General features: G+C 49.5%; 1 pseudogene; it reads left to right on the top strand.

The window, feature by feature from the left end:
* Window positions 1–14,690: 14,690 nt before the first annotated feature.
* On the top strand, window positions 14,691–18,686 carry LOC113889073 (annotated as a pseudogene).
* The last annotated feature ends 2,083 nt before the right edge of the window (window positions 18,687–20,769 follow it).

The following is a 20,769-nucleotide window of genomic DNA, read 5'->3' as shown; positions in this document are numbered from 1 at the left end:
ATTGAACTCAGGCCCCTACAATGAGAGTGCAGAGTCTTAGCCCCTGGATCAAGAGAGAAGGCCCAGAATGTCATTTTATGGATACACAAGCAACTATGACTATCTATTTCTTCTTCACTCCACATGTGGTGCTAGTGGTAAAGAACCCACCTCCCTATGCAGGAGACATAAGGGACTCAGATTCAATCCCTGGGTCTGGAAGATCCTCTGGAGCAGGAAATGGCAACCCACTCTAGTATCCCTGCCTGGAGTATTGCCATGGGCAGAGGAGCCCGGTGGGCTACAGTCCATAATGTCAGAAAATGTCGGACGTGACTGAGTGACTGAGCACAACCACATTTAAAACCATACATGGTCGCACACTGTGCACAGTGTTCTATGGTATCTTGCTTATATTCAGCTGACAATATCTTGGGAATATTCTCTCTTGGGACACTATTTTCCACAAATCAGTCCAGTGAATAGATGATGTACTATAATACGCTTTACTGGTCCACGTTGGAAAAACACTAATATAAAATGACATCTTGGCATCACAAAAAACAATGTAATGCATAACCTTAGCCTAATTTATTCCATTGCAGGAAAATGTATCAATTTCTAATGCAATAGGAATTTCACAAATCTAATGGATTTGTAGCCTAAAGTACTTCTAACTGAAATACAGCATGTGATAGGATGTTGCTGGTAAAGTAGCACGTTGCTGGATTCCCCGCCCCCGAGGAGCTATGCAATGATCATTTCTCTTTCCTTAAGACTCAACCTCTTCTCTCCCAGATTTCTCCCTGATCTGTTTTTAAAAACATTCTCCAACCTCTTCTGCCCTTGTGACTTCTCTATAATCTGCTCTTCTTAGCACTGTCCTTCATTCACACGCCCTAATTGCCTGGCCTGGACTCTACCTGCCATCTCAACATTGCCCATCATTGCTCCACCCACTCCCCTGGAGATGGTATCAATACGGCCAGATAGATGGTTGAGTATAGAAAAATGGTTCATGGATGATATTGAATCACTGAGCCTGGATGAGAAGGAGACATCCACAGGGGAGTCTAAGGTAGCTGGGGAAGAAGGAGAATTTAGGTTTTATCTGTGGTCTTCATTCAGGGGAAGATGCTACAGGGCCCACCAGGGAAGGAGAAGTCCGAGTCAGAGGTTAATACTTGGGAGGTTGTGTCCAGAAATTCCAGCAGGAGCTCTGGAGAGAAGAGTGAGGCAGAGTGCCTGCTGTGAGGCTGCTGTGAGTGTCAGGCAGGGACACACACGGGGCAGCAGAGAAAGGAGCAGGAAGGTGATAACAGGCTTCCCAAGGGAGGGAGGGTGTCAGGGTGATAGTGATGTGCACACAGTTACAGATGTCACGGAGATGAGGGAGGACGGAAAAGAGCCAGTGAGAGGGAGGGCGGGTGCAACTAACATATCCTGTACGCTGTTTCCTGAGAGGCCAAGAGCAGAGGCCAAGAGAGGCTGACCCAGAGCACAGGACACAATGAAGGAGACATGAAAGTTGATAAATAAAAACATAGGTGTTCAAATCAAGATTGTGTTAAAACACTCTTTTAAGGAATACAGTTGGGATTTTAAGGAACTCCTTTTAAGGAATACAGAAATAAAATTGCAGGTGAGATATTAATTCTTAGATGATTCACAAGAATGACTCCCCTGCCTAAAGAGTGACACCATCAGAAGCAGTTTTGTGCAGAGGAGAGCGGGGAGACGGCACAGCACAGTGGTGGAGACACGTGGTCGATGGAGACGCTGGGCCTTCACAGGTGGAGGGGGGTCCTGTAGACCCCACACGCTGGTGTGCTGAGAACATCGAGCAGGATTTACTGGAGCCATTGAGAGTCACTGTACTTGAAGGGGTTTTTGTTTAAATATAATTTTATTTCTTTTTGGCTGCACTGGGTCTTCTTTGTTGCATGCAGGCTCTCTCTACTTGTAGCGAGCAGGGCCTGTTCTCTAGTTGGGTGGCTGGGCTTCCCACTTTGGTGGCTCCTCTTGCTGTGGAGCGCTGGGCTCTAGAAGGCCTGGGCTCAGTCTTTGCGGTGTACAGACTTAATTTCTCTGTGGCATGTGGGATCTTCTGGGGACCAGAGATTGAACCGGTGTTCCCTGCCCTGCAAGGTAGATTCTTAACCACTGGACCACCAGGGAAGCCCCTGTACTCGAAGTTTTCATTGGAGCTACCTAAAACATGATAAAAGTGACCTCAGCAAAAGGGGGAAGGAGCAGTGAGCGCACGGCCTGCCTTCCACCAAAGAGAGCCTGCTGGGTTTGCACAGACCCCTTTCCGTTTCTGAACCACACTTGCCATTTACTCACTTCCTCTTTCTCCACCTAAAACCCACACATCTCTTAATTTCTCCAAGCAATCTTTCTGGTACTTTCTTCCATGGAAGTAGAATTTCTGGGCAAAAGATTCTGTGCAATCTTTCCATGTGAATATCAGAAGAAGGTGAACATTTTGTTTGAGGTTATGGTTCTGGACTGTCTAGTCAAGGCTATGGTTTTTCCTGTGGTCATGTATGGATGTGAGAGTTGGACTGTGAAGAAGGCTGAGCACTGAAGAATTGATGCTTTTGAACTGTGGTGTTGGAAGACTCTTGAGAGTCCCTTGGACTGCATGGAGATCCAACCAGTCCATTTTGAAGGAGATCAGCCCTGGGATTTCTTTGGAAGGAATGATGCTAAAGCTGAAACTCCAGTACTTTGGCCACCTCATGCAAAGAGTTGACTCATTGGAAAAGACTCTGATGCTGGGAGGGATTGGGGGCAGGAGGAGAAGGGGACGACAGAGGATGAGATGGCTGGATGGCATCACTGACTCGATGGACATGAGTCTGAGGGAACTCCGGGAGTTGGTGATGGACAGGGAGGCCTGGTGTGCTGTGATTCATGGGGTGGAAAAGAGTTGGACACGACTGAGGGACTGAACTGACTGACTGACTGACTGATGGTTCTGGAAATTCAGAATTAAATATGTTTCAGCTCACATTGGCCAAACATGCTGTACCTGGCCTCAGCCTCCTGTATTTTAGTTGGCTCACTGATGTCATTAAGGTCCTAGGATCTCTCTAGCCCCTCAACTACTGCATCCACCTCCTAAGGCATGGCAAAAAAAGGGTCTCTGGTACCATTAAGATCCCTGTTGTTTGCAGATCCTGTGATCTTGCTGGTGCCTTGACTTACTGCAGCTTCCTAAGACCTTACCTGGGATTTGTTGGCATAAAGTTCAACCAGGAAAAACAGAAAACAAAACCTGTTTTAGTGTGTTTCTTGATATTTGGTTTTGTTTTTACATTTGCAAGAGCAAAACAGAGAAAACAGAGCAAAATTTACTTTCAAACATATATGGTTACCTGATTTAGAATTACTGATTCAAAGAGTGTCTGTAAAAATAAAATGTGACCTCCTCTTCCAGCTTTAAGTGGAACAGTATCTGAACTTGCTCACCTGGCACTGGTAATTAGAAAGCTGAACAAAATACTGGAAACAACTGTTTTCAGATCCTGGTCAGCAGGCCATGCAGGACTAAGTTCCTAGAGTGAAGATGGATGCACAAATCCATCTGAAGACTCCCGGCTGTCTGCCTTCAGGCAATTTCCATGTTGCAGGTACAGGGAGGGGAACACAGATGCAGCCCAGCAAAGCCCTGATCTGAGAACACAGGTGAGCCAGGGAGGCACAGAAGGTGATAAGTGCGGGGCAGGGCATCTAAAAGAGAGAGCTACTCAGACAGAAAGAATGATTACAAGTGCCTAATGAGCCCGTTGAGTCTTTGTCATCTGATCACACACAGGTGAAATTCAACAAGGCTGGGCAGGAACAACTTTTGAGGAAAGAATGATTACTGGAGACCTATTCATTGAGTGGGGCAGGATGCCATGATCTTAGTTTTCTGAATGTTGAGCTTTAAGCCAACTTTTTCACTCTCTTCTTTCACTTTCATCAAGAGGCTCTTTAGTTCCTCTTCACTTTCTGCCATAAGGGCAGTGTCATCTGAATATCTGAGGTTACTGATATTTCTCACAGCAATCTTGATTCCAGCTTGTGCTTCTTCCAGCCCAGTGTTTCTCATGATGTACTCTGCATAGAAGTTGAATAAGCAGGATGACAATATACAGCCTTGATGTACTCCTTTTCCTACTTGGAACCAGTCCATTGTTCCATGTCCAGTTCGAACTGTTGCTTCCTGACCTGCACATAGGTTTCTCAAAGGGCCAGTCAGGTGGTCTGTTTTCCCATCTCTTTCAGAATTTTCCACAGTTTATTGTGATCCATGCAGTCAAAGGCTTTGGCATAGTCAACAAGGCAGAAATAGATGTTTTTCTGGAACTTTCTTGCTTTTTGATGATCCAGCGGATGTTAGCAATTTGATCTCTGGTTCCTCTGCCTTTTCTAAAACCAGCTTGAACATCTGGAAGTTGATGGTTCACGTATTGCTGAAGCTTGGCTTGGGGGAATTTTGAGCATTACTTTACTAGCGTGTGAGATGAGTGCAATTGTGTGGTAGTTTGAGCATTCTTTGGCATTGCCTTTCTTTGGGTTGGAATGAAAACTGACCTTTTCCAGTCCTGTGGCCACTGCTGAGTTTTTCAGATTTGCTGGCATATTGAGTGCAGCACTTTCACAGCATCATCTTTCAGGATTTGGAATAGCTCAACTGGAATTCCATCACCTCCACTCGCTTTGTTCGTAGTGATGCTTTCTAAGGCCCACTTGACTTCACATTCCAGGATGTCTGGCTCCAGGTGAGTGATCACACCATTGTGATTATCTTGGTCATGAAGATCTTTTTTGTGCAATTCTTCTGTGTATTCTTGCCACCTCTTAATATCTTCTGCTTCTGTTAGGTCTATACCATTTCTGTCCTTTATCGAGCCCATCTTTGCATGAAATGTCCCCTTGGTATCTCTAATTTTCTTGAAGAGGTCTCTAGTCTTTCCCATTCTGTTGTTTTCCTATATTTCTTTGCATTGATCACTGAGGAAGGCTTTCTTATCTCTCCTTGCTATTCTTTGGAACTTTGCATTCAGATGCTTATATCTTTCCTTTCCGCCTTTGCTTTTCTCTTCTCTTCTTTTCACAGCTATTTGTAAGGCCTTCCCAGACAGCCATTTTGTTTTTTGCATTTCTTTTTGATGGGGATAGTCTTGATCCCTGTCTCCTGTACAATGTCACGAATCTCCATCCATAGTTCATCAGGCACCTGTCTATCAGATCTAGTACCTTAAATCTATTTTTCATTTCCATTGTATAATCACAAGGGATTTGATTTAGGTCATACCTGAATGGTCTAGTGATTTTCCCTATTTTCTTCAATTTAAGTCTGAATTTGGCAATAAGGAGTTCATATTCTGAGCCACAGTCAGCTCCTGGTCTTGTTTTTGCTGACTGTATAGAGCTTCTCCATCTTTGGCTGCAAAGAATATAATCAATCTGATTTTGGTGTTGACCATCTGGTGATGTCCAAGTGTAGAGTCTTCTCTTGTGTTGTTTGAAGAGGGTGTTTGCTATGACCAGTGCATTCTCTTGGCAAAGCTCTATTAGCCTTTGCCCTGCTTCATTCCGTATTCCAAGGCCAAATTTGCTTGCTACTCCAGGTGTTTTTTGACTTCTACTTTTGCATTCCAGTCCCCTATAATGAAAAGGACATTTTTTTTGGGTGTTAGTTCTAGAAGGTTTTATAGGTCTTCATAGAAGCATTCAACTTCAGCTTCTTCAGCAATACTGGTTGGGGCATAGACCTGGATTACTGTGATATTGAGAGGTTTGCCTTGGAAATGAACAGAGATCATTCTGTCATTTTTGAGATTGCACCCAAATACTGCATTTCAGACTCTTTTGTTGACTATGATGGCTACTCCATTTCTTCTAGGGATCCCTGCCACAGGAGTAGATGTAATGGTCATCTGAGTTAAACGCTTTAGCAAGGAACCAGCAGTGGGAAGCCTTGTTGCTGCCCCCCAGGGGACTGTTTAAAACAAGACAACAGCCCCCAAAGGAGTTGCTTAGTTAGGAGCCATACTAGCAAAAGAGACTTAAATGCAGTTTTGGCTCTTCCAGAAATGAAATCTTGAACCAGTCAGCCAGGAATCTTCTGATTATCACTAGTTAAGTCATCTGCCTGAGAAAGCTTTCCAGCCTCTATTGGAAAGTAACCTCGCAGTAACCACTGGGGTTCTTTGCCCAGTACAACTTCCTTGTTCCCGATCCCTTATGCCTATAAAAGTCTTTTATTTTGTGCAATTCCTCAGAGTTTCTAACTGCTAAGTTGGATGCTGCCTGATTCATAAATCTTTAAATAAAGGCACTAAGATTTTAAAATTTTATTTTATTTTAATAGGGCGTATAGCTTAATTTGGAGAAGGCAATGACACCCAACTCCAGTACTCTTGCCTGGAAAATCCCATGGATGGAGGAGTCTGGTAGGCTGTGGTCCATGGGGTCGCTAAGAGTAGGACACGACTGAGAGACTTCACTTTCATTTTTCAAACGGCAACCCACTCCAGTGTTCTTGTCTGGAGAATCCCAGGGACAGGGGAGCCTGGTGGGCTGCCGTCTATGGGGTCGCACAGAGTCGGACACGACTGAAGTGACTTAGCAGCAGCATAGCTTATTTTAAGATTATATTTGGCTTTTAAGAGATTGTTATAGATTCAATTGAGCTTACTATGAACGATGTCGGATTCAGGATCTCCAAAGAAGATTTAGCTTCAGGACCAGGGACCAGGATTGATCACTCAAGAGTGTTTGTGTAGCAGAGTTTTATGACAGTGGGAAAAGGTCAGAGAAAGCTTCTGACGTGGACAGCAGAAGGGGGTGGGGAGTGCCCCCCCTTGCTAGTGTTAGCAAGGGAGGTATATACTTTTAAAATTAGTTTCTACATTAAATCAAAAGAATGTCTCAAGTTTGTGAAAGTTTTACCAGACCCACTCCCACAATTAGCATTTTAGGATAACAGGATTAGAATTTAACAGAAAGATCCTAGCAGACCCATTCCCATAATATACATTCTAAGATATCAGGATTAATCAGAAGGTTTTTAGGAAGGAGAAACTGTCCTCAAGCAGGATACATTGTTGTTATATGATCCCTAGTACAGAGTTTAAGTGGCTCAGATGGGAAAGCATCTGCCTACAATGTGGGAGACCTGGGCTGGATCCCTGGCTTGGGAAGATCCCCTGGAGAAGGAAACAGCAACCCACTCCAGTACTCTTGCCTGGAAAATCCCATGGACAAAGGAGCCTGGTAGGCTACAGTCCATGGGGTTGCAGAGTCAGGCATGACCGAGCAACTTTACTTTCTTTCACAGAGTTTAAACTCAGTTGTGTAATCATCAGTTCTGGGCCTAAAGAAAGAAAGAAACAAAAACAAAAACAAATGTTTTAAGTGACTAAGACTAAGGAATGTAGAGAGAGAAAAAAAAAAAAAAGATGTTTGTCCTTTCCTCCTCCTTGAGAACTCCAGACCCTCTCTCCTCGGCTTCCCCTGGACTTCTTATCAACCTGCCTAGGAACTGACTCTCTCACTTTGAGCACCTCTTCAGCCTGTGAGCTCCATGAGAACATAGGGCCAGAAAGAGAAAAGACCTTGAGTAAATGTCATGATGACTGAATAGCTGTACAGATAAAATGACTACACAGAGTCCATGTGAAGGTTACATTCACTGAAGATCAGCTTTTTCTTCCTCCTCCCTCCCTCTTTCCAGAACAGAAGTTCAAGGGACCTTTTATCACCCTCACCTCATATGGAACTCCAGTGGTCTGGGTGATTTTTATCTTTTCTTTTTTTTGTACACTGGAAGACATTTCATGACTGTACCCCTGAAAACTGAGAAAATCACTACTTGAGGGGCAGGGGCCCTCCATGTTGTCTGAGTCAAAACAGAACAATATGTGAACACAGGATATTGAGGAGGTGGCTGGGCCCCTGGGCAGCTGGAAGGAGGGAGACAAAGGCAGAGGGGTGCTGTTTCCACCTCCCTCCTCCCAACATGACACACTTGTCCCTCTTGGTACTTAATCAATCTGATCCTGATTATCTGGAGATTGACATGTCTGCTGGCAGATGGTGTGGTCTTAGGTCACAGCATTAAGGCCACCAGACCTCAGTTCTGAGCTGTTTGCCAGACCTAGGACAAGCCTTCAGCGTCTTAGATCTGCTGTTTTATCCCTGAGCATTGACAGCGGTACTCCCTATGTGAGGGCCCAGAGGCAGAGGCATCGGCACTTGGGATTGGTCACTGGGAAAGGCTGCAGCCCTGTGAAGGCTGCCCCTAGAACCCCAGCCGGAACACGAGTGGTACGTGGAATATCTGGATGAAGCAGTGAAGATGTCAGTGAGAGACACTCAGTTGGTGCCAGGACAGCACTGAATTAGAGCACTGGGCTTTTCTCCACTCACTTCCAGAGGGTCAGGCCCTATTGCCACTGGCCACATACCCTGAGTGATAACCATCTCCTGGGAACTCCAAGTCACAGCCTGATGGCTGGGCCTCCAGAGGGCTGAAGGATGTGTCAGGAGTGGTTTGCCCACAGATGCTGGGCACCCCAGGGCTCTGACAGGGGCTGGTGAGGCTGGCATCGCAGGGCCCCACAGCACAGGGTATTGGGGTGCCTGGTTGGGGCTGCCATCAGCTAGGGCCATGCCACCATGAAGGCCCCTGGTAATTTCTGAGCTCAGAAGCTAAAGCAAGGTTGAGCCTGACTAGTACTTGGTTGCAAGACCACCTGGAAAGACCAGGTGCTGTGGACTTTCCCGCTTGTCTCTCCTTTCCTCTCTCTCACCCTTGGCCACCCTTGGTCTCTTCTTTGGCCATTGGGAGGTGGACCTATTGTTTAGCCTTGGCCTGAGTGGGTGCTGTGGGGGTTCTGACAATGGGCAGCACAGTTGGGCTGCCGTCCTCTGTGCTTGCTGGCCGCTCTGGGTTGGTGGGCAGGTTGAGTGCCTACAGGAAGGCAGTACTTTATGCCATTGAACTGTGTGCATAAAATGGTTCTAATGGTGACATTGGACCTCTGTGTATTTTCCACATTTAAAGAACTGTAGCACGTCTGTGTGTGTGTGTGTGTGTGTGTGTGCATGTGTTAAAGACAGGAAAATTCTGAAGTCAAACAAAAAATTGGGTCACATGATAAAATATGAATAAGGTTCAAAAACATGACACTGTGTAAGAAGAAGGACCTAAATGGTCACAGCTGTACAAACCCATGTGCTTGAAATACACAGAATAGGCAATTCCATAAGGATGAAAGAGTGAGGAATGTGGAATTAAAACTGACTAAGGAGCACTAGGTGTCTTTGTAGGGAGATAAAATATAAAATCTTCTGGATCAGATAGTGATGATGGCTACACAACTATACAAATAGCCAATCAATAAAATATAGTGCTCAAAGGAGAATTTTTTGGTATATGATATATATCTCAACTTAAAATGATTAATTTGAATTTTTTTTCAAAAACAACAAAACCCACATATTATCCTCAGTGCTTTATGTGGTTCTCACTCTAAGCTCTGTAGACATAAACGAAGGTGCCTGTGTCTGTATGTGCATGCTCAGTCGTGTTTGACTCTTTGTGACCCCATGACCTGCAGATGGCCATGCTCCTCTGTTCATGGAATTTTCCAGGCAAGAATAGTGGAGTGGGTGGCCATTTCCTACTCCAGGATATTTTCCCGATCCTTCACTGTTTCTTCAGAATTTGTCTCCAGAGCAAGGAGTCAGCCACCACCACTGAGGCTGAGACTCAGGGCACACAGAGGAGTGGGGACGCGCTCTGGTGGGAAAGAGGGAAAGCGTGTCCTGCTCAGAGCGTGTAATGTGGGGAAGCCGGAGGCAGGCTGGCAGGAAGAGGGCCGTCCCAGGTGACTGCTTAGATGACAGATTTGGTTTCCCCCATTTGGTACTAAATTGAAAGGAAGGAAAATAAGGAAGGTGGCAGTCACTGACCACGCACCGAATCCTGGAGCCCATTGCTGCAGGGGCTGGGGTCTGGTTTTCCAGGTCGGCTGCTGCAGGGCAGGACCTCGCGGCCTGAAGGAGAGGTTCCCCAACTTCCCAGTGTGTTAAGAAAGTTCTTCATTTCAACATCCTTCTCTGGTCGTCTTCAATTGGATACTCTGTGGATAAACTTGAAACAGTGTTTCTTAAGTTAACTGCAAACAAAGGTAATAACTACATTATTGTTGAGTAACAATGATAATGATGATTTTCATTATAGTTAATTTCAAGATTTCTCATTAAATACCTACATTACACCACATATATTAACAAATATCCCCAACAACGTGTCGGGCCATCTGGTCGACCTCGCCCAGGAACCTCCAATCTGTGGGCTTTGAGATCCTCACATAAATGTATCCGTGTCTCACACCCGCGAAACACAGAGCCTCCACACGGACACTATCCTTCCCACTTCTGAGCCCGAGGAGAACAGAGGGGACGTTGGGCGCCCCTCGCATAGATGCAGCCCGACTCGCAGGAAACCCGTCTGCGGAGTCCTAAGCATGTCACCGGGAACCGTGGTCGCTTGGAAGCAGCCTCAGCGCCACGAAGGCAGCGGGAGGACCGTTCCCCCAAGATGGCAAGGAAGCGCTTCCGGGCGCCCTTTGGGGAGGAGGACGGGTGGCCCGTGGTCCCTGCCGGTGCCTCCTGTTCTGGACACCACGGCCGGCCGTCTCTGGGGAGAGGATACACGTTTGTGAATCGGGAGTATCGGGGTCCATGGGGGAGGCTGGGAAGACTGGACATGTCTGCGTGCATCCGTGTGGTCCGCACCTCCGGGCGAGTGGGAAACATCGAGAAGGTGTAACCCCGCGGACGCCGGCGCCATGCCCTTTCCTGCTTGCGCTCAGCTGCCCCGGAGGTGCCCGCGGGCGGAAGGGGCCCCGCGGCGGGATGGTCCACCGGGCCGGCCAGCGACACCGCCCGCCGCCGCCCGCCCAGGCCGCGGACCTGCAGCCCGAATCTCCGGCGACAGCAGGCTGTTCCCGGGTCTCATGGCACCGGGAACGTTGCCGCTGTCACCCCCGGCCTCTGGAGCTCTGCCCCGGGCTCGGCGGCCGAACCGCAGCCTTCGCGGGAGTCGCCAACGTTCCCCAGGAAGGGACCGGCTTACGGCGGCAGCTGGGTGGCTCCCGACGGGCGGCGCACACGGCCCCGGGGCGGACTCTGACCGCAAGGCCGCCCTGACGCCCCGCTTGTCCCGCGCGTCCGCCTGGGAGCCGGCTCCCGGCCCGGCAGGGCGCGGAGACCCAGACACCAGACGGGAGGGCGGGAGCTGGGAAGACCTCCTCGGGCAGCTGCGGGAGAAGGCGCGCTCCCCAGCGATTCTCGAGGGTCGGACCCAGGCGGCCCAGAGGGCAGGTCCCCGCTCCCGGGCGGACTTAGGAATTTAGTGAGACTTAGACTGTGTGGAGAAGGAAATGGCAACCCCACTCCAGTACTTTTGCCTGGAGAATCCCATGGACAGAGGAGCCTGGTGGGCTGCAGTCCATGGGGTCGCTAGAGTCGGACACGACTGAGCGACTTCACTTTCACTTTCCACTTTCCTGCATTGGAGAAGGAAATGGCAACCCACTCCAGAGTTCTTGCCTGGAGAATCCCAGGGACAGGGGAGCCTGGTGGGTTGTCATCTCTGGGGTCGCACAGAGTCGGACACGACTGAAGTGACTTAGCAGCAGCAGCAGCAGCAGCAGACTGTGTGCACTGCAAAACTGAAACCATGAAAGGATTCGGTAAAAACATGTATGAATGATTTTTATTCTGTGGAATAAAAGGTGTGGACTCTTGATACAACCTTTTTTTTTTTTTTTTAAAGTCTCTTCAGAAGCCATCAAAGAAATGAATGATAAACAGCCATAAATCCACCTTTTCATATTCCACACGGAAGGTCCAATGATAACAACTGAGCGTGGGAGGAACATTTGTGCAAATACTTGTGTAATAAGATTATTGATATTAGTATCACTCAGTATAAAAACAGAACATTCAGGAAACAGCTATTAAGAGGGATCTGGGAAGGAAATTTGTATCGATACTGACTTGGAAAGATCTGTGTGATGAATTGTTGGATAAAAATAGCCAAGTTATAGAATTTCCACTGGTGCTAAAAGAAAAAAATATATACATTTGTACATTTATCTTTTAAATGAACTAATATGGAAAGGCAAATGTATTAGAACAGCTAAAAAGCAGTTTTATAAAAAGAATACAATCTTTCCCATAGCTTGGCACCTGGTGGCAGAAAGAAAGTCTTCAGAAACCAAGACGAGCCACACCGCCTGGTTTCTGCCCCCTCCTGCTGTGGCCTCCAGGCAGGCAGCTGGCATGCTAGCCCCTTAAAGTCACTGCTCCACTCAGACAGACGCAGGTCCAAGGAAGGGTTGGTATAACCTTGGCTCTGCAGACTTGGGCTCCTCAGCCTCTTGCCTCATCCTGGGAGCCCCTAACCAGTCAGTCATCACCCCAGTCTTCCCCACCAGAGGCTATTGGGCTCACTCTGCAGGGGGCAGCCCTTGTCTCTATGAGCTCTGAGCTGTTTTCCCAAAGGAAGGATTTTCCCTTTGCACCGCAGGTATGAAGCAAGGGGATAACTGACTTTTTGCACCTGGACCCATCATACACTTTGTCCTCACATCTGGCCCTAATTATCCCCATGAGGGTAGAAGAAGGCTTTCCCTTTACATAGGAGGTGTGAGTCAATGGGATGCCTGAGCTTTCACATCTGGACCTTTCATGCACATTTGGTATGCACTCAGCTCCTGAAGACACAAGACAGAGACAGGGTTAGGCGTCTTAGCGTGGCGATGTCATTGCTCTCATGAAATATCCAGGGTCTCTAAGCAACACCAGGGTGGCAAGAATAAAGAAGCATGCAATCATTCATGCCACATACATAGACACACACACACACACAGGAGAGGCTGTAGAATCCACCTGATCCTAAGGGAAAATGCAACTCTGGAATCAACCACGTCAATGCGTCATGCAGAAGTAAGATCATCTAAATGACCTGATCCTTGAACAAATTTTCAATTATCAATAAATATTTGCTGTCCTTCTGTTTATTCTGAGATTATTGAGAGTAAGGTGGCCAGTTTTACATTACTTAAAATAGATTTATTTCATGGGGCAAAATTTACTAAAATTTTACCTTTCTTCAAGCAAAATTCCAGCATACAGTATATAAAATACTATTTTCCTGGAGGGGTTGTGAGCGAGGACACTACTTCTGTTATGTCCGAGCGGGCAACGGCCAATGGTATAAGATGGACGATGCCAAGGTGATGCCAGAGCGACCAAGGGGAAGAACAAGAAGCCGCGGCCGTCTCTGGGGCTGTGGCGGTAGGTCGGCTCTGACGCAGGTGCGTGCAGACGCCCAGGCACACGCTGTGTGCGGCACGCCCTGTGTGACGCACCGAGAGTTCCGACGAGGAGCGAGTTCCTCTCGGCCGTGTGCGTGATGCAGCCTCCTGGGAAAAAGCGGGGCCTGGAGTGTGCCCGGGGTCTCGGTGTTCACTTGGGACGGGCTCGTGCCTGAGCGGCTGAGCTCTCGAGGGCTGGCTCTGCTGGGAAGTCGCTGGAGAGGATGGGGTGATGGGGTGCATGAGCGGGCCTGGGCACGGTCCGAGGGCCTCCCACTTCTGCGAGGGTGGGAGAGTCCTCTCGGGATGGGACTTTGGGTGTGGGTTTGCCTTTCGTTCCCCGTCTCCGTTCCCTGGCCGCACCGCTGGCCTCGGGTGAGTGACGCGGCCTGGAGACGCCTCACAGAGCGCTCACAGCCAGCCGAGCAAGGAGAAGATCTCGGGAGCCCTTCGGGGGGCAGGGAAGAGCGGGTGCAGGTCCATGAACCGTCTCCTTCCGGCCGGTCAGGCTCTCGAAAATGCCCCAGACGTCGAGAGGCGTCCGGGGAGAAGACGGGCAAGCAGCCTTTATGGGTGTCTGTCCTCGGGAGGCCTCGTGCTACTTGGCGGAGGGTCCGGCAGGAATGAGGCGGGGATGCGCGCGTCCCCGGCACGACGCTCGTCCGCAAAGATCCCTGGGGCTCCATGTCCGGTGCAAGGAGTACGCTGGAGAAGCTCCAAGTGCCAAACAGGAGAAGCGATCCACAAGGCCATGAGCACCGCCACCAGCACCACCAGCACCCACACGAAGGCCAAGGGGAGAAAGGCAACCCAACCAGTCCCAAAGAAACTTCTCCACCAGCATCGCACCGGTGCCTGAGTGGAGATATGTCGCGCCACGTTCATTTCTGAAAGCAAAGGTCCTCCCCGCACTGAGGAAAGACCCGAGCCTACCCTAGATTGTGATAGCAAGACAACTGGACTTCCGACTCTGCCCGTCCTGTCTGGCAGTCTCATCCAGCTGGGCCCCGGGCAAACGCCTCTGGACGCGAGGAGATGCGGCCGGCCTCCAAAGTGCCTGGGGCGGTGGGGAAGCTGTCCTCCCCTAGCTGCTTTCGCGACTGCCTCATGGGCCCGTGACCCGCTGGAGGGGCACCTGAGGCCCCTTATCGACCACCTCTTGCGTTTTTCTTTCTTTGGCTTGGCTGATGGCTTCAAACCCCAAACCCTCCATCAAACGGCAGACCGGGAATTTGCGATGTAACATCTCCGACCTCGAGGGCCAACTCTGGCTCCTGACTGCGCGAGTCGGCGTGGCAAGGAACAGAGACCGTTCCGATGGCTTGTTCCCCCCGCATGGCTACCTACGCCGCACCATGCCCTCCGCACGTAGAGAGGACAAAGAATGATGAGCAGTATCTTCCCCCGAGAACACGAACAAGCGTGCCCTGCACGAGGAAGCGGAGCCACCCACGGTCCGCCCTCATCATCACCACGCATCTTCCTCCGCCCCATCGTCTCAAATGGACTTACTGCTTGCCCCATCCACACCCTCTGAAGAAGGAGGAGGAGGAGGACTTCGAGGAGGAGGAGGAGGATGATGACGAGGAGGAGGAGGAGGAGAAAAAGGAGAAGAATGTCGATTGGAGTGGCATGGCAGAGGGAATGGGAAGGTGGCCTTATGCTGGGGGAAATCCGTACAAAAGAGAAAAATACTGGCTAATCTCTCTTCTCCGTGCCATGGGAAGGAGGCAAGAGGACAGCAAGGGTGTGAGCACTTGGATCATAAAGCACAAAGCGGTAGGCTCCTAGGATGGGATGGGGGAGCGGGAGGTGGGAGGGGTGCAATAGGCTAAGGAAGAAAACGGGGTCAGGGCCCTTCTTTCCTAGTAAGGATCAACAGAATCAACACTTCAGCTATGGTAAACCCGTGGATGGTGAAACCCCCATAGTCCTGGAAGGCAAGCATAAGGTCCAGGACGGGAGACCAAACAAACACACCTGTCACACACCAAGAAGGAAAGCAACAGTCATCCTCCTCCAGGAGGGAAACCTTTTTGATACTTTGAGTTATAGCACGTGTTGAGCCCTGGAATTGGAAAGACGACTGTATGAGTCAACTAGTGTATATAAAATAGAGAAAGAGAATAAAAGCAACAACAACAAAAATAACAAAATGAACACAAAATAAAAAAATTTTAAAAAGAAAAAAAAAAACCTTAAAACCCCCCAAAAAACCAACCAGGGGGGGAAAAAATGGAAGAAGGAAAGGGAAGGAAAAAGGCAGCGGAGAGAGAAAAGGAGCTGCAGAAATGAATCCAAAGTTGCAGGAAGCCCATGCCTTTCTAAATGAGCTCGCTTTGGGTCTTGACCAAAGGCCCTGAAGGGAGAAAAGCATATGTACCACTCTGCCAGCATCTTTTGGTGCTAGGACCCTGAAGTTTAGAAGAGTGGCCAGGGAGAAAGCATAGAAATTGGAGTGGACCTCACTCGAGAGCAACGTTGAGGCAAGGGTCTATTGTTGTCCGGGGAGGGGTTGTTCTCAGGCAGGGGTCTGGGGTGGGGAGACCCCTAAAGGGGAGAGGGTCGATGGGCAGACATATGTTTCCACAAGTGTGTTAGGATGTGAATGGTGAGCCCACGGAAGTCCTGTGCAGCCGGCATTTGTGTGCTGAACTTGGAAGCCCTGCAGTGAATCTCTAGCGGGCGAGGCTGGAAGGCCCAATGCCCCCGAATCATTTGCATCCTGAGCCCTTTGGTCCAGGGGGTCAGGTCGGAAGTGCTTGCGGGTCCTGGACAAGGGGAATTCCCCGAGAAAAGTGTGGGTGGTTGGATGGCGGGAGTGGGAGTGGGCACGCCCTCGGCCACCTCAGCGAATAAGGAGCTTGCACATGCGGGAGTGGGGCTGCGGGGAAGCCCCCAAAGGCCCGAGGGGGCGGGGCCCAGGCCCTTTTCTGGAGCCGGACCGTCTGAGGGAAGGAGGCGTCGGCGTGCAGCTGCAGGTAGGAGATGGAAACCCTCGTGGGCCTTGTGTGAAGAGCCCTGGGCGCTGCTTCTGAGCCCGGGGGAGGTGTGTGTCCGTCTCCCTTCGACGTCTTCCCCGGAGGGCAAGGTTGTGGGCCCAGCGCCGCTGGTGCGGATGCCTTTTGGGGACCGTCTGTCTCTGAGGGGCCGTCGCCAGCGCTTGGGTGTCCGCAGCGGGGTGACTTGGCTCCTGGGTCAGCAGGGCTGACGCCTGGCCAGAAAGGCGCCCTGAGTTGGAAGGGGCCGTGGGGGGTGGGGGCTGGGCTTCAGAATCGGGAACACCTGCTACGTGAATGCGGCGCTGCAGTGTCTGAGCCACACGCCGCCCCTGGCCAACTGGATGGTGTCCCAGCAGCACGCCACCCTCTGTCTGGCCCGCAGCGCCTGCACGCTCTGTGCCATGCGAGTTCACGTGACCCGAGCCCTCCTTCATTCGGAGAGGTGATCCGGCCCCGCAAGGACCTGCTGGCGGGCTTCCACAGACACCAGCAGGAAGATGCCCACGAGTTTCTGATGTTCACTCTGAATGCCATGCAGCAAGGGTGCTTGAGTGCATCCCAGCCGTCGGGCCATGCCTCCGAGGACACCACCGTCATCCGTCAGATCTTCGGCGGGACCTGGAGGTCTCAGATCCAGTGTCTCCGCTGCCTCGGTGTCTCGGACACGTTCGACCCTTATCTGGACATCAGCCTGGATATCACGGCGGCTCAGAGTGTGGAGCAAGCTCTGAGAGAGCTGGTGAAGCCCGAGAAGCTGGACGCGGACAATGCCTATGACTGTGGCGTCTGTCTCCGGAAGGTGCCTGCCACCAAGAGGTTGACTTTGCACAGCACCTCCCAGGTCCTGGTGCTGGTGCTGAAGCGGTTCACACCGGTGAGCGGGGCCAAAAGGGCTCAGGAGGTGCGCTATCCCCAGTGCTTGGACCTGCAGCCCTACACGTCTGAGCGGAAGGCAGGGCCACTGGGCTACGTGCTCTATGCCGTGCTGGTGCACTCCGGGTGGAGCTGTGAGCGAGGACACTACTTCTGTTACGTCCGAGCGGGCAACGGCCAATGGTATAAGATGGACGATGCCAAGGTGACCGCCTGTGACGAGACCGCTGCCCTGAGCCAGAGCGCCTACGTCCTGTTCTACGCCCGGGAGGGTGCGTGGGAAGGGGGCGCTGGGGGAGGGGCAGCGGCCCCCGTCGGGGCTGACCCCACAGACCCGGGGCAGCCTGCAGGAGACGCCAGCGGCAGAGCTCCTGGGTCGGAGGAGTCCCCGGGGGACACAGAGGTCGAAGGGATGAGCTTCGAGCAGTGGCGACGCCTGCAAGAACACAGCCGACAGAAGGCGGCCTTGGAGCTGCGGAAGGTCCAGTCTGCCCTGCCTGCCGGCGCAGTCGTGATTCACCAGTCCAAACACGGAGGAGGGAGAAACCGCACGCCGCCCCAACAGGAGCACGAGCGGCTCGACCGTCCCAGCACGGACACCCCGCCTCCGGGGCCGAAGAACGTCGGCAACGGCCCTTGTGCCAGCGGGAGGGCCAGAGCCACCAAGGGGAAGAACAAGAAGCCGCGGCCGTCTCTGGGGCTGAAATAAGCCCAAGGATCATGCCTGTATTTGAAAGCATATGTTGATGATGGAAAATCCGCAAATTAAAGTTGCTGAGTCCAGAATCTCTGACTGGAGGAAAATCAACAAGAAGAATCACTTGCTTTTTGAAAGTGATTTTTATTTTATTTGTATTGAGCTGTTAATGAAAAGAGCTTGCCAGGTGGTGATAACGGTAACAACTGAGAGTGTTAGCAGCCTGGGTAGGGAGGCCAGCGGCCCCAAAGCAGCAGGAAGAAATGAACTGCAAGTGGCAGATCTTTCCCTTCTCTGTTGAGGACACCTGGTTCCCTCTGAACTTGACTTTTCTCAAACCTTGAGCTAACCAATGCGTTTTTCTTCTTATTCTTTTCACTCTTATTCTTCAAGCATGGTTCCAAGGAGTCGGGCACACCCTAGGCATGAGAGCAGGCATGGCTGGATCAGAGCATCACAAGTGCCATCTGCAGAGAGGCCAAGCACTGAGATTTTCTGTGACTCAGCATTCATGAACAGTATGAAAAAGGAAAAAGGTATGACACTGAAAACCCCCTCAGGTCGGTGGGAGTCCAGTGTGCTACTGGAGAAGAGTGGAGAAATAGCTCCAGAAAGAATGAAGAGGCTGAGCCAAAGTGGAACCAGCGCCCAGTTGTGGAGGTGTCTCGTGGAGAAAGTAAAGTCGGATGCTGTAAAGAACAATATTGCCTAGGAACCTGGAATGTTAGGTCCATGAATCAAGGTACATTGGAAGTGGTCAAACAGGAGATGGCAAGAGTGAACATTGACATTTTAATCAGTGAACTAAAATAGATGGGAATGGACGAATTTAATTCAGATGACCATTATATTTATTACGGTGGGCAAGAATCCCTTAGAAGAAAGGGAGTAGTCCTCAAAGTCAACAAAAGAGTCTGAAATGCAGTACTTGGGTGCAATCTCAAAAATGACAGAAAGATCTTGGTTCATTTCCAAGGCAAACCATTCAGCATAAAAATAATTCAAGTCTAGGCCCCAACCACTAATGCCGGAGAAGAACAAGACCTTCTAGAATTAGTGCGCGCGCGCGCACACACACACACACACACACATGTTCTTTTCATCATAGGGGTTGTTGTTCAGTCGCTCAGTCGTGTCTGACTCTTTTGTGACCCTATGGACTGAAGTACAGACTCTCTGTCCTTCAACATCTCCCAAAGTTTGCTCAAACTTATGTCCATTGAGTTGGTGATGCCATGCAACTGTCTCATCCTCCGTCATCCCCTTCTCCTCCTTCCCTCAGTCTTTCCCAGCATCAGGGTCTTTTCTAATGAGTCAGCTCTTTGCATCAGGTGGCCAAAGCATTGGAGGTTCAGTTTTAGCCTCAGTCCTTCCAGTGAATATTCCAGGTTGATTTCCTGTCAGATTGACTGGTTTCATGTCCTTGCTGTCCAGGAGACTCTCAAGAGTCTCCTCCAGCCCAACAGTTCGAAGGCATCAATTCTTTTGTGCTGTCTTTTTTATTGTCCAACTCTCACATCCATACACGACTACTGGAAAAACTACAGATTGGACTATATGGACCTTTGTAAGCAAAGTCTCTCTGCTTTTTCATATGCTGTCTAGGTTCATCCTAGCTTTTCTTCTAAGGAGCAAGCATCTTTTAATTTCATGGCTGCAGTCAACAAACTACAGTGATTTTGGCAACCAAGAAAATAAAGTCTGTTACTGTGTCTGTTTTCCATTCTATTTGCCATGAAGTGAAGCCGTGATCCTCATTTTTTTAATGTTGAGCTTTAAGCCAGCTTTTTCAGTCTCCTCTTTCACCTCCATCAAGAGATTCTTTTTTTCCTCTTTGCTTTCTGCCATAAGGGTGGTGTCATCTGCATATCTGAGGTTATTGATATTTCTCCCGGGAAATCTTGATTCCAGCTTGTGATTCATCCAGCCCAGCATTTTGCATGATGTATTCCGCATATAAGTTAAATAAGCAAGGTGAAGATATACAGCCTTGACATACTCCTTTCCCATTTTGAACCAGTCAGTTGGTTCCACTTCATGTTCTAACTGTTGCTTCTTGACCTGCATACAGGTTTCTCAGGAGGCAGGTAACATGATCTGGTATTCCCATCTGTTGAAGAGTTTTCCACAGTTTGTTGTGATCCACACAGTCGAAGCCTTTAGCATAGTCAAGGAAGCAGAAGTAGATGTCTTTCTGGAACTCTCTTGCTTTTTGTATGATCGAACGGATGTTGGGAATTTGATCTCTGGTTTCTCTGCCTTTTCTAAATTCAGCTTGAACATCTGGAAGTTCTTGGTTCACATACTCTTGAGCCTGGCTTGGAGAATTTTGAGCATTACTTTGCTAGCATGTGAAATAAGTGCCATCGTGCAGTAGTTTGAACATTCTTTGGCATTGCCCTTCTTTGGGATCGGAATGAAAACTGACTTTTTCGAGTCCTGTGGCCACTGCTGACTTTTCCAAATTTGGGGGGCATATTGAGTGCAGCACTTTCACAGCATCATCTTTTAGGATTTGAAATAGCTCAGTTGGAATTCCATCACCTCCACTAGCTTTGTTTGTAGTGACTGGAATGCAAAAGTAGGAAGTGAAGAGATACCTGGAGTAACAGGCAGGTTTGGTCTTGGAATACAAAATGAAGCAGGGCAAAGGCTAACAGAGTTTTGCCAGGAGAACATGCTGGTCATAGCAAACACCCTCTTTCAATAACACGAGAGATGACTACACATGGACATCACCAGACTGTTAATACTAAAATCAGATTGATTATATTCTTTGCATCCAAAGATGGAAAAGCTCTATACAGTCAGCAAAAACAAGACC

The sequence above is a fragment of the Bos indicus x Bos taurus genome, unplaced genomic scaffold (genome assembly GCF_003369695.1).
Source record: "Bos indicus x Bos taurus breed Angus x Brahman F1 hybrid unplaced genomic scaffold, Bos_hybrid_MaternalHap_v2.0 tig00003498_arrow_arrow_obj, whole genome shotgun sequence".
Lineage (NCBI taxonomy): Eukaryota > Metazoa > Chordata > Mammalia > Artiodactyla > Bovidae > Bos > Bos indicus x Bos taurus.
Note: the sequence above shows the minus strand (reverse complement) of the source record. Positions and strands in the feature narration are given on the sequence as shown.